General features: G+C 43.8%; 1 pseudogene; it reads left to right on the top strand.

Moving 5' to 3' along the window:
- Positions 1-7,291, top strand: part of LOC139555389 (zinc finger protein 271-like) — a 50,185-nt pseudogene extending 42,894 nt beyond the window's left edge.
- The last annotated feature ends 7,494 nt before the right edge of the window (positions 7,292-14,785 follow it).

The following is a 14,785-nucleotide window of genomic DNA, read 5'->3' as shown; positions in this document are numbered from 1 at the left end:
CTGGGGGGCACAGCATGTAATGGTTTTTGTGTAGTGAAGTTTTACTACACACCGTGCCCCCCAATAGTGCCATGCGGGAGTTGGGTTGGTTACACCAAAGATTATGGATACACTGACAAGATGTCTCTTCGCCCTAACAAGGGGAGTCGTTGTACACAAAGCGGCACTGCGGGTTCTCTAGCTCCCGCCTTTCCTGTCTTTGGATTGGTGGATTCATCTTATTATTGTAATCTATTTTATTTTTATTCTGAGAGTTGTTGACTTCAACCGCCTGTATTCAATGGAGAGAGATGCTAAGCTACTAGCCTCATGGCATGAATATGCATCTGGAGACAACTCCTATAGGGTTTTATTAGAACACACCGTTCTATACAGTCCACCTGGTAGAGGTTCATATCTGACAGAGATGAACACACCGTTCTATACAGTCCACCTGGTAGAGGTCCATATCTGACAGAGATGAACACACCTATACAGTCCACCTGATAGAGGTTCATTAGCTTCTTTAAAAAAAATAGCTGTGTATGGTTTCAAATCACAAGCTTATGCCTATTTGGGCAGTGCGTGTGGCAATAGGCCTAGCTGATTATTTTAAATTTTTTCTTTATTTAACTAGGCAAGTCAGTTAAGAACAAATTCTTTTTTTCAATGACGGCCTAGGAACAGTGGGTTAACTGCCTTGTTCAGGGGCAGAACGACCTTTCGATTACAACCTTTCGGTTACTAGCCCAACGCTCTAACCACTAGGCTACGCTAGTGGTTAGCGTTATTATTATTATTATTGAGTTGCGGCTGTCATTGAAAAGCAGCTCAAATAGGTGTGAAGATAATGTCTCTTGCGTATAATTTAAAATGTTGAGACAAGAAAAAGGGGAGGGTTGTGTGGTGAAGATATAGGTGAGTCTCTCTTCAGAATGTTCTTCGCTGGCTTCCACCAATTCTTGCTCCTTCATTGTTTCATTGTGTGAATTGATTGCCCTTAGATTAAGTTTATTATATCAATTCCCCTTTACAAATGTCACCAGTAGTAAATGTACCGTTACTTCCTGTCATTTGGTTACATTCATTTCTGTTAATGCATGTATTTATTCGTCTTTTTTATTATTATTTTATTTATTTAACCAGGTAGGCCACTTGAGAACAAGTTGTCATTTACAACTGCGACCTGGCCAAGATAAAGCATAGCAGTGCGACAAAAACAACAACACAGAGTTACACATAAACAAACCTACAGTCAATAACACAATAGAAAATAGAAAAATCTATGTACAGTATGAGCATATGCAGAAGAGTAGGCCATAGAGGCGAAATAATTACAATTTAGCATTAACACTGGAGTGAGAGATGACGATGTGCAAGTAGAGATGCTGGGGTGCAAAAGAGCAAGAGGATAAATAACAGTATGGGGATGAGGTAGTTGGGTGGGCTATTTACAGATTGGCTGTGTACAGGTACAGTGATCGGTAAGCTGCTCTGACAGCTGATGCTTAAAGTTAGAGAGGGAGATATAAGACTCCAGCTTCAGTGATTTTTGCAATTCGTTCCAGTCATTGGCAGCAGAGAACTGGAAGGAAAGGCGCCCAAAGTAAGTGTTGGCTTTGGGGATGACCAGTGAAATATACCTGCTGGAGCGCGTGCTATGGGTGGGTGTTGCTATGGTGACCAGTGAGCTGAGATAAGGCAGGGCTTTACCTAGCAAAGACTTATGGATTACCTGGAACCAGTGGGTTTGGCGACGAATATGTAGTGAGGGCCAGCCAACGAGAGCATACAGGTCGCAGTGGTGGGTAGTATATTGGGCTTTACCGCTCTCATTTTGTTTGGAGTGCTCCATTCAACTCTTTATCAGACCTTAAAATACATCAAAGAATTCACACTGGAGAAGGGCTTCCCCACGATTTAGTACTGTACAAACACCCTCCAACATGAAGGGCTTCCCCACGATTTAGTACTGTACAAACACCCTCCATCATGAAGTGCTTCCCCAGTATAGTACTGTAGAAACACCCTCCAACATGAAGGGCTTCCCCAGTATAGTACTGTAGAAACACCCTCCAACATGAATGGCTTCCCCAGTATAGTACTGTAGAAACACCCTCCAACGTGAAGTGCTTCCCCAGTATAGTACTGTAGAAACACCCTCCAACATGAAGGGCTTCCCCACAATTTAGTACTGTAGAAACACCCTCCAACGTGAAGTGCTTCCCCAGTATAGTACTGTAGAAACACCCTCCAACATGAAGGGCTTCCCCAGTATAGTACTGTAGAAACACCCTCCAACATGAAGGGCTTCCCCAGTATAGTACTGTAGAAACACCCTCCAACATGAAGGGCTTCCCCAGTATTGTACTGTAGAAACACCCTCCAACATGAAGGGCTTCCCCAGTATAGTACTGTAGAAACACCCTCCAACATGAAGGGCTTCCCCAGTATAGTACTGTAGAAACACCCTCCATCATGAAGGGCTTCCCCAGTATAGTACTGTAGAAACACCCTCCAACGTGAAGTGCTTCCCCAGTATAGTACTGTAGAAACACCCTCCAACATGAAGGGCTTCCCCAGTATAGTACTGTAGAAACACCCTCCAACATGAAGGGCTTCCCCAGTATAGTACTGTAGAAACACCCTCCAACGTGATGTGCTTCCCCAGTATAGTACTGTAGAAACACCCCCCAACATGAAGGGCTTCCCCAGTGTAGTACTGTAGAAACACCCTCCAACGTGAAGTGCTTCCCCAGTATAGTACTGTAGAAACACCCTCCAACGTGAAGGGCTTCCCCAGTATAGTACTGTAGAAACACCATCCAACATGAAGGGCTTCCCCAGTATAGTACTGTAGAAACACCCTCCAACATGAAGGGCTTTCCCAGTATAGTACTGTAGAAACACCATCCAACGTGAAGGGCTTCCCCAGTATAGTACTGTAGAAACACCCTCCAGCATGAAGGGCTTCCCCAGTATAGTACTGTAGAAACACCCTCCAACATGAAGGGCTTTCCCAGTATAGTACTGTAGAAACACCATCCAACGTGAAGGGCTTCCCCAGTATAGTACTGTAGAAACACCCTCCAACATGAAGGGCTTCCCCAGTATAGTACTGTAGAAACACCCTCCAACATGAAGGGCTTCCCCAGTGTAGTACTGTAGAAACACCCTCCAACATGAAGGGCTTTCCCAGTATAGTACTGTAGAAACACCATCCAACGTGAAGGGCTTCCCCAGTATAGTACTGTAGAAACACCCTCCAACATGAAGGGCTTTCCCAGTATAGTACTGTAGAAACACCATCCAACGTGAGGGCTTCCCCTGTATAGTACTGTAGAAACACCCTCCAACATGAAGGGCTTCCCCAGTGTAGTACTGTAGAAACACCCTCCAACATGAAGGGCTTCCCCAGTATAGTACTGTAGAAACACCCTCCAACGTGAAGTGCTTCCCCAGTATAGTACTGTAGAAACACCCTCCAACATGAAGGGCTTCCCCAGTATAGTACTGTAGAAACACCCTCCAACATGAAGGGCTTCCCCAGTATAGTACTGTAGAAACACCATCCAACATGAAGGGCTTCCCCAGTGTAGTACTGTAGAAACACCCTCCAACATGAAGGGCTTCCCCAGTGTAGTACTGTAGAAACACCCTCCAACATGAAGGGCTTCCCCAGTATAGTACTGTAGAAACACCATCCAACATGAAGGGCTTCCCCAGTGTAGTACTGTAGAAACACCCTCCAACATGAAGGGCTTCCCCAGTGTAGTACTGTAGAAACACCCTCCAACATGAAGGGCTTCCCCAGTATAGTACTGTAGAAACACCCTCCAACATGAAGGGCTTCCCCAGTGTAGTACTGTAGAAACACCCTCCAACATGAAGGGCTTCCCCAGTGTAGTACTGTAGAAACACCCTCCAACATGAAGGGCTTCCCCAGCACTCCTGATAGTGCGCTGTAATGTTCAGAATACATTGTGGAAAACTAAAATCTTCGCTCACCATTTTTGCTCCAGGCAGATATACTACATCCATAACTAGCGGTTTCCTCATTAGCAGGGAGGCGTATCTGCAATCAAATTGTGTGTGCTTTGCCCTCGTGCTGCAATTCTATATTGGAGACCAAAAGTCATCTGGCACACTGCTTAGGATTTCAACAACTTGAATAACTTATTTGTAGCCTACAATCATCGATGTTACTACTAATGTGAAAACAAGACAAAATATGACTATTGTTGCTATCTTGACTGTCTTAATTGTCAAATTTAACAGACGTCAATTGTTGTACAACTTCATGGGTATGCTCTGGGCATCACCTTTAACCTCAAATAAACAGTGGATTTCTGCTGTTGTTGGCCTTTAACCATCTGTCTGACTTTGTCGTTCACACAGGAGAGAGATGTGACTATCCTGGGTCCTCTGGGGAGTCTCAACAACATCATGATGTTGAAGAGGCAGAGAAGAGTCTCTCCAGATCAGAACACCTCAAGAAACACCAGCAGAGACCCACAGGGAAGAAATCTAACTGCTGCTCTGACTGTGGGAAAAGATTTAACTCTTTATCAGACCTTAAAATACATCAAAAGAATTCACACTGGAGAGAAACCTTACGTCTGTGATCAATGTGGGAGGAGTTTTACTCAGCTAAGCAGCCGGATAATACACCAGCGGGGACACACAGGAGAGAAATCTTATAGCTGTAATCAATGTGGGAAGAGTTTTACTACATCTAGCTATCTAACTATACACCAGAGAACACACACAGGAGAGAAATCTTATAGCTGTGATCAATGTGTGAAGAGTTTTACCTCATCCAGCTATCTAACTATACACCAGAGAACACACACTGGAAAGAAATCTTATTACATTTACATTACATTTAAGTCATTTAGCAGACGCTCTTATCCAGAGCGACTTACAAATTGGTGCATTCACCTTATGATATCCAGTGGAACAACCACTTTACAATAGTGCATCTAACTCTTTTAAGGGGGGGGGGGGTTAGAAGGATTACTTTATCCTATCCTAGGTATTCCTTAAAGAGGTGGGGTTTCAGGTGTCTCCGGAAGGTGGTGATTGACTCCGCTGACCTGGCGTCGTGAGGGAGTTTGTTCCACCATTGGGGTGCCAGAGCAGCGAACAGTTTTGACTGGGCTGAGCGGGAACTGTACTTCCTCAGAGGTAGGGAGGCGAGCAGGCCAGAGGTGGATGAACGCAGTGCCCTTGTTTGGGTGTAGGGCCTGATCAGAGCCTGAAGGTACGGGGGTGCCGTTCCCCTCACAGCTCCGTAGGCAAGCACCATGGTCTTGTAGCGGATGCGAGCTTCAACTGGAAGCCAGTGGAGAGAGCGGAGGAGCGGGGTGACGTGAGAGAACTTGGGAAAGTTGAACACCAGACGGGCTGCGGCGTTCTGGATGAGTTGTAGGGGTTTAATGGCACAGGCAGGGAGCCCAGCCAACAGCGAGTTGCAGTAATCCAGACGGGAGATGACAAGTGCCTGGATTAGGACCTGCGCCGCTTCCTGCGTGAGGCAGGGTCGTACTCTGCGAATGTTGTAGAGCATGAACCTACAGGAACGGGTCACCGCCTTGATGTTAGTTGAGAACGACAGGGTGTTGTCCAGGATCACGCCAAGGTTCTTAGCACTCTGGGAGGAGGACACTTATAGCTATGATCAATGTGGGAAGAGTTTTACTCAGCTAAATGTCCTGAAAGAACACCAGCGGGGACACACAGGAGAGAAACCTCTTAGCTGTGATTAATGTGGGAAGAAATACTCTGATAAAATATCTCTGATTTAAACATCAGAAAATACATGGAGTTGTTTCATGATATCAATGAAATAATGTCACAATGTAGAATGTTTTTAATGTTGTGGTAGCAGTATTTGAATGAATGTCAGAATGTAGAGCCCTAAATATTTGTTAAATTGATTTTAGCCTCAGGGGGAAAATCCAGGCTCTGAATTGAAAGAGTATTATTTATGAGATTTATCAAAAAGTGACTAACAAAAAAAGAGCTGTGTTACACTTACAGTATTGGTGACCCACTTGAATCAAAATGCAACACTTCAAAATGTTTAGGTTTTCAATATATCCCAAACTGTTTCTGCATATTGGTTATTGATTTGGACACGTTAAAACTGTGTTTTGACATTGCGCTATTCCCATTTAGCAAAATGTAATTGAAAAGACGTTGAAAATAAGACGATGTCTGACGTCCAATATATGTTCCAATATATGTTCGGTTGTAGCTGAAAGTGAAAGTTGAAAAGATGTATTTTCGGGTAGTTTTTTCAATGACTTGTAAACAACTTCATTTCAACGTACTTGCAGCCTATACACATGGACGCAGGAAAATAAATTGGTCTATAATCAATTTTATTAACAATCCTACATCACTCCAGCATTTCTTGACAACATTCAAGTGCTACTTGTCTTTATTCCACTACTGAAGAAGCATGTTTCAAATCACCTACTCATATTTCAAACATTCAGCCTGACATGTTTTATTATTCCATGCCTCACCATTAAGTTAATTGGTGGTGAGCTGGTCCAGGTTCTATTTAAGAGTGTCTGGCCCAGTGCTCCAGTTGTCTTGATAGATGTGGAGAGTCAACACCTTTTTGGTTTGCTTCCTGTCTTTAAGTTTGGTGTGGGTTTTTCTTTTGTTTGCCTCTTCTTGGGCAGATTTAGTGGGTCTCATGGTGGGTGTCTTTTATGTCCCAGTTGTTGTTACTAGTCAACTTTCAGTGGACACTGTGAGAGCAAGATTATGTTATAATACTTTTATTGCATCAAATGTTTTATGCAACAGAATAGAGGGTTCTTATAACTATTGTGACTGTGTGTTCTACTGAGGATAGGTCTCTGGGAGATAACACTGACAGGAGATTTACAATGTCTTTTGGGTGATAAAACTTAGACTGCATTCCAGAGCATGAGTTAATGTTTCTGTTCTATATGGTACCAGGGAGAGATGACCCCAGGGCCAGACCCTGGTATCTACATAAAGAGTACTGTTTTTACAGCAGATACTGTCTGCTGAGAATTATAAGTATCTTTCATACAAATCTTAAACTTGTGACCTGTTCTATACATCTGTTGTTTGTCATGTAGGTTGAAAGGGGTGTATCTTGGCTGTAAAAGACCTTTGTACTTTTGTATCGTGGCTCTCAACGAATCATTTGGGGGTGATTTGTCGACCAGCCATCATTATCGTAGAGCACTCAATTAACTTTATATGTGTACGTTGTATTTACCTGCTCCCTTATTAATAAGTGAATAAAGATTTAGTTTAAGAATAACTCTGACTTGTGTGATAAGTTTGTCTCTCCTCATTTGATATTAAAGAAATGAACCACCACATATGGGGATGTGAATCTTGACTTGGTGACCGCTCCTGACGACCTGGGTAAATGGTGCACGGGGGATCCCTCAAACTTGGAAACTCAGGGAGACCACACTTCGGGAACGGAGCAGATGGACCCACCTTTGATCTGAGAGGCACCGAGCCGAGTGGATACCACATCTCGAACGTAGTTAAAAAAAGAAAAAAAGAAAAAGGTGAGCGAAACAAGTGGAGTTTTTAGAAAAGCCTCGTAGGCTCTGTGTGTATTCCTGTGTGGGGGGAGGGCACCTAGGAGGTGTAAACAGGGCCGAGGCAGTAGGCTCTGAGTGTGTATTCCTATGTGAGGGGGGCACCTTGGAGGTGTAAACCGGGCCAAAGCAGTAGGCTCTGAGTGTGTATTCCTGTGTGAGGGGGGCACCTTGGAGGTGTAAACAGGGCAGAGGCAGCGATCTGTGTGAGCTGGATGAAAACTAGAATCTGTGTTAACTAGTTAAGACTATTTATGATATAGTATAAGCTATAAGCACCTGTAATTGTTTTAAACCTGTCATTTGTATGAATTATTATAAAACAATAAAAACAATTGTTTGTTACTTTTACATCTTTTTCGTGGTATCCAATTGGTAGTTACAGTCTTGTCTCATCGCTGCAACTCTCGTACAGACTCGGGAGAGGCGAAGGTCGAGAGCCGTGCGTCCTCCAAAACACAACCCAGCCAAGCTACACTGCTTCTTGACACAATGCCTGCTTAACCCGGAAGCCAGCCGCACCAATGTGTCGGAGGAAACACCATACACCTGGCAACACTGTCAGCGTGCATTGCGCCCGGCTCGCCACAGGAGTCGCTAGAGCGCGATGGGACAAGAACATCCCTGCCGGCCAAACCCTCCCCTAACCCGGACGATGCTGGGCCAATTGTGTGCCGCCCCATGGGTCTCCCGGTCGCGGCCGGCTGCGACAGAGCCTGGACTCTAACCAGGATCTCTAACTGCACAGCTTGCCTTAGACCACTGTGCCACTCAGGAGAATTCATTTGTTTTTGAACAGGACAATGACCCAACACACCTCCAGGCTGTGTAAGGGCTATTTTACCAAGAAGGAGAGTGACGGAGTGCTGCATCAGATGACCTGGCATAAAGAAAGATGTGGAACTCAGAGCATGCTGCGCCTTGGTCCGTCTCTACACACAGCCGTGACAGTCCTGCTAGCCATTCAAAATGTAACGATTACTTTTGGGTGTCAGGGAAAATGTATGGAGTAAAAAGTACATTATTTTCCTTAGAAATGTAGTGAAGTAAAAGTTGTCAAAACTATAAATAGTAAAGTACAGATACCCCCAAAAATGACTTAAGTAGTACTTTAAAGTATTTTTACTTAAGTACTTTACACCATTGTAGGTGCTTCAATAGAGTCTGACGTTCGGGGGTTGTTGGACATATAAGATGGGGTGCTGGTGAGCTTCTGCCCCCATTTTAGGTCGTCACACAAATATTCCCCCACCCATGTCCAGGGGTCTCAGTGTTATGTCCCTTGACGCCATTATACCAGTCACAGTGTTCAAATGGTGTATCTGTGAATCACAACTTGAAAGACAATGAGTGACAACATTTCCACATGTTAAGCCATACAACATATAACTGAAGCATACAGTAGTGCAAGAGTTTGCTGCTGACATCTCTGTTGACGAGTCTACGATATGTAAAACACTAAACAACAATGGTGTTCATGGTAGGACACCACGGAAGAAGCCACTGCTGTCCAAAATAAAACGTTAGCAAAATATTCTGTAGACAGATGAACTACAGTTGGGTAGTTTGGAAGGAACACACAAAGTATGGTGGAGGGAGCATCGTGGTTTGGGGCTGTTTTGCTGCTTCAGGGCCTGGACAGCTTGCTATCATCGAGGGAAAAATAAATTCCCAAGTTTATCAAGACATTTTGCAGGAGAATGTTAGGCTATCTGTCCTCCAATTGAAGCTCAACAGAAGTTGGGTAATGCAACAGGACAACGACCCAAAACACAATAGTAAATCAACAACAGAATGGCTTCAACAGAAGAAAAAACACCTTCTGGAGTGGCCCAGTCAGAGTCCTGACCTCAACCCGATTGAGATGCTGTGGCATGACCTCAAGAGAGCAGTTCACAGCAGACATCCCAAGAATATTGCTGAACTGAAACAGTTTTGTAAAGAGGAACGATCCAAAATACTACAGAAAATGTTTGGTTGAGGTTATTGCTGCCAAAGGAGGGTCAACCAGTTATTAAATCCAAGGGTTCACATACTTTTTCCACCCTGCACTGTGAATGTTTACACGGTGTTTTCAATAAAGATATGAAAACGTATAATTGTGTGTTATTAGTTTAAGCAGACTTTGTTTGTCTATTGTTGTGACCTAGATGAAGGTTAGATCACATTTTATGACCAATTTATGCAGAAATCCAGGTATTTCCAAAGGGTTCACATACTTTTTCTTGCCACTGTATACTGCATCTTACCCCAGCTGTAGGTCCATTGTGTGGGTGATCGTTTTAAGCCTCAACATCAACCAGCTCTGGTGGCATTGGGGACTTGGGATGCTTGCTCTCAAAGTGCTGTTTGAATATCTTCAGGTCAGGCATCTGCATCTGTAAGGGTCAGGTAAGGAATGGAGGATATTAACAATCATTGGCTGAGACTACATTTTGGGGTGACAAACAAACAAAGTAATAAGATGCATCAAACTACTACAGATCACACAGGCCAGTACAATGGACTGCACTGAGAGAAACCTAAAGGTAGGCACGTGAAACGTTCAGGTTGCTGCACAGACTATGGAGGCTCTAGTCTAGAGTGCCAGGCATTTGTTCAACTCTCTAAATGGTTAAATGACTCTGACATTCAGGGGTGGTTGGAGAGACTGCTGGTGCTGGTGAGCTTCTGCCCCTATTTTAGGTCGTCACACAAATATTCCACCCATGTCCAGGGGTCTCAGTGTTATGTCCCTTGAAATATATGTACTTTTGGTAATACTTTGTGAGTAGGCAACAAATACAATCATCTTAAATTGACTTGTTGAATTTGTTTGCAATTGTAAATTGTATATTGCGCACGTTTCCCTAATGCGGACAGTTTGTGTTACTACCTTACACAAGCTTGCATTTTCACCCTATAAAACTTAGTGGAATTACACAAAATGTTAACCTCAGATTGGTGATGTTAGTCTAAAAGTTTATAGACATCACGAGGACAAGATTGATTGTTTTAAACAGATCAGTCACGACTTCCGCCGAAGTCGGTTCCTCTCCTTGTTCGGGCTGCGTTCGGCGGTCGATGTCACCGGTCTTCTAGCCATCGGCGATCCACCTTTCATTTTCCATTTGTTTTGTCTTGTTTTCCCACACACCTGGTTTACATTCCCTCATTACTTCACATGTATATAACCCTTTGTTCCCCCCATGTCTGTGTGTGGAATTGTTTGTTGTAAAGTGTATGTGCACTTCAGACTGGTTCTGCTCTCCTGTGCCTGACTTCCCTGCAGCCCGTTACGCACCTCTTACAAGATCAATATCTTAGGTTTTGTTTCATTGATTTTCCCAAGCGCTGGGATGCGCAGAACTTAGAACGCGGAGTTAATGAAATGCCCAGGAAATGGCACAGAAAATTTGGGGCGGTCTCTCCATAAAAGTCAATGGCCACACACCAATACATGGATTTGACAGTCAAACTATTACTTAAATAGCAGTTAACTGTTGTCACTGTTGTTATTCCATAGAGGGTCGTGATTCGTTTAGGTTAACTAACAAAAAAAGTGGTCTGGTCCCTTTTCCATGATGGAAATCTCCCGAAATCAACATCCAACATTCCAAAATATAGATATAACCCTTCAAGTACTCATCTAACCAACTTCTTCAGGGCCAGCCAGGCCCCCTGTCGCCCCCCAGGCGCCCTGAAACCCAACCCCCATAAGAAAAAGCCAAAATACGACCTGCCCTTGCCCAGTATACATACAAGGTCAGGGGACAACACTGGTTTTTCGTATTGTAGTTAAACTTGTTTTATACACAGTTTAAAGGGATAGTTCATCCCAATTACAAAATTACTTAAGTTGCGTTTACATTTAATTTGAAATCTAATGCATCCAAAGTGTACATTAGTCTTTCCTGGTTCATAACATATTTTTTGGTCCCTTTCAGATCACAGCCATGTCAACAGTGGGCGTCAGGCTTGTAAGAGACATGAATTATATGTGAGATTCAGTGAACAAGGCTGGAAGGTGAGATTCTATCTCTCTTGACTACTCATTGTACTGAATAGATAATCATGAGCTAACATTCTACCACCTTATTTGCTGTAACACACAGTTAGTATTTTTAGGGAAGCAAGGCATTTGTGTAGGATGTGCATTGTAGAGTATGTTCTTTGCATTCTTTATCATGCATTTCTCATTTAAAGAGTCTATTCTAGTCATTAATCTAATCTTGTCATTCGATTTCTATGGTGTTTCTCTCCATTAGGACTGGGTATTGGCTCCTATGGGTTACTCTGCCTTCTACTGTGATGGAGAATGCCTCTACCTTCTGTGTTCCTGCATGAACTCCACCACCCACACTATGATCCAACTAGTGGTCAGTATGCACTACTACACCCTCACTCACATGAACGCTAACATGACTGGTTTCAGTGGGAAAGATGGTAAATGGTTCAGACATTAATGGCAAATATAAAAAACTTAAATACCCAAGTTACCGGAGTCTACAATGGCAGACTGTTAATGTAGAGTAGATAGTGAGAAGTAACATTCAAGACTGAAGCAATTCTCCCCTCTAGTGGTATACTTTATACTGTACCAGGTTACTACACACACTGATAATACAAAACATTGAGGACACCTGCTCTTTCCATGACATAGACTGACCATGTGAAAGCTATGATCCCTTATTGATGTCACTTGTTGATTCCACTTCAATCAGTGTAGATGAAGGGGAGTTAAAGAAAGATTTTAAAACCTTGAGAGAATTGAGACATGGATTGTGTGTGTCAATAGACTGACCAGAGGGTGATTCGGCAAGACAAAAGATTGAACTGCCTTTGAACAGGGTATGGTAGTAGGTGCCAGGCGCACCGGGTTAAGTGTGTCAAGAACTGCAACACTGCTGGTTTTTTCATGCTCAACAGTTTCCCATGTGTATCAAGAATGATCCACCACCCAAAGGACGTCCAGCCAACTTGACACAACATGGGCCAGCATCCTTGTGGAACGCTTAGGGCAGCTTGTAGAGTCCATGCCCTGATGAATTGAGGCTGTTCTGAGGGGAAAAGGGTGTGCAACTCAATATTAGGAAGATGTTCCTAATGTTTTGTGCACTCAGTGTACATTTACATTTACATTTAAGTCATTTAGCAGACGCTCTTATCCAGAGCGACTTACAAATTGGTGCATTCACCTTATGATATCCAGTGGAACAACCACTTTACAATAGTGCATCTAACTCTTTTAAGGGGGGGGGGGGTTAGAAGGATTACTTTATCCTATCCTAGGTATTCCTTAAAGAGGTGGGGTTTCAGGTGTCTCCGGAAGGTGGTGATTGACTCCGCTGACCTGGCGTCGTGAGGGAGTTTGTTCCACCATTGGGGTGCCAGAGCAGCGAACAGTTTTGACTGGGCTGAGCGGGAACTGTACTTCCTCAGAGGTAGGGAGGCGAGCAGGCCAGAGGTGGATGAACGCAGTGCCCTTGTTTGGGTGTAGGGCCTGATCAGAGCCTGAAGGTACGGAGGTGCCGTTCCCCTCACAGCTCCGTAGGCAAGCACCATGGTCTTGTAGCGGATGCGAGCTTCAACTGGAAGCCAGTGGAGAGAGCGGAGGAGCGGGGTGACGTGAGAGAACTTGGGAAAGTTGAACACCAGACGGGCTGCGGCGTTCTGGATGAGTTGTAGGGGTTTAATGGCACAGGCAGGGAGCCCAGCCAACAGCGAGTTGCAGTAATCCAGACGGGAGATGACAAGTGCCTGGATTAGGACCTGCGCCGCTTCCTGCGTGAGGCAGGGTCGTACTCTGCGAATGTTGTAGAGCATGAACCTACAGGAACGGGTCACCGCCTTGATGTTAGTTGATGTGTATGTTAGTGTATGTAGTCCTACATGTTTTTAAATAGTACAGTATCACAAACCAAAGTATAAAACCATATAAAGTGTGGGCCTGTAGTATCTGTAAATCAACTAAACGTTGTTTTTTATTTCCATATGCAGATAATAAAGCATCATTGTTCATGTAATAATATAATATTAGCATTATACCTCTAGGAAGAGGAAATGGTCATAAAATCAAATAGATGAAAAGACGGAAACAAAAATGTTTTTGAACTACAACTTATTTTATTTAAAAATGTCAAATTCAGTGCAAAGTAATGTAGTGCATTGGTGTCTAGATCCCTGTTGGGTGGCAAAGTGTCACAAGAATCCTGTGGGGAGAGAAAACAAGAGAATACATTAAATTAATGGGTGTTAACTAATCAGTGTTCAACAAAGCACTTCAAGTCCTCAATTCCTTCAAAAGAGAGAGAGAAGGAGAAAGGAGTATGGTCCCTGCAGTAGGACTACATGCTGGCCATGAGGTTCTCCAAGTGGTACTCCAGGAGGCTGGAGAGCTCAGTGACCAGAGTCTCTGGGTTAAAGTACCAGGTCAGCTGCTGGCCAAACATGTCATCTAGCAGAGCCATCAGCCCGCCCTGAAGAGAACACCACACAACACATAGAAAATGGCTCTGAGTTACTAGCTTATCAAGAGGAGAGAGACAATTAGAAATACGCCCCCTAAAATGGCATTGGAACCTGGTTAACCATGAATAAGGAAGTACACTAAGAATATGGAAGTAAACAGGAAGCAACCTCTTGACTCTTACATTGAGCAGCAGCAGGTATCTCTCAGCCTCTGGCTCCATGTTGGCAGCAGTGGGCAGGAAGGAGTACAGGAGAGCGTACAGATGCTCCACGAACCCACCAGGGTGCTAAAGGAAACAAAGCAGGAGAAAAGAGGAGAGAATAGAAGAGAAGAGGAATTTAAGTGAAACTGCTAATAGAGAGATATCAAAACATGTACCAGTGAGATGCTACTTACCACCATCAGGGACTTCTGAGCTGTCATCATCCCAAACAGCACCAGCTCAAAGAGGACATCTATCATGTTCACATGATGGATCTAGGACAAGAAAACACGTTTGGAGAAAATAGGAATGATTTCATATAGATCAGCTACTGTGATGTATAAAAGACACGCATGTGGAAGAACTCAGTGAGACTTGAAAGAGTTAATGAACTCACCTTTGCCTCAGCCAGCTCCCTCTCAATGTCATTCCGCTTGGAGGGGTCACTCAGGTAATCCACAAAGTCGTTATAGGTACGGATGAACTTGGCCTTGTCCTATGACAAAGAAAAGAGCATCTTAGTGAGCAGAACACATTTCCCCTCAGGGA

This window comes from Salvelinus alpinus, chromosome 26 (assembly GCF_045679555.1).
Source record: "Salvelinus alpinus chromosome 26, SLU_Salpinus.1, whole genome shotgun sequence".
NCBI classification, from domain to species: domain Eukaryota; kingdom Metazoa; phylum Chordata; class Actinopteri; order Salmoniformes; family Salmonidae; genus Salvelinus; species Salvelinus alpinus.
The sequence above is the reverse complement of the archived record's forward strand: the minus strand, read 5'-3'. Positions and strand labels throughout refer to the sequence as shown.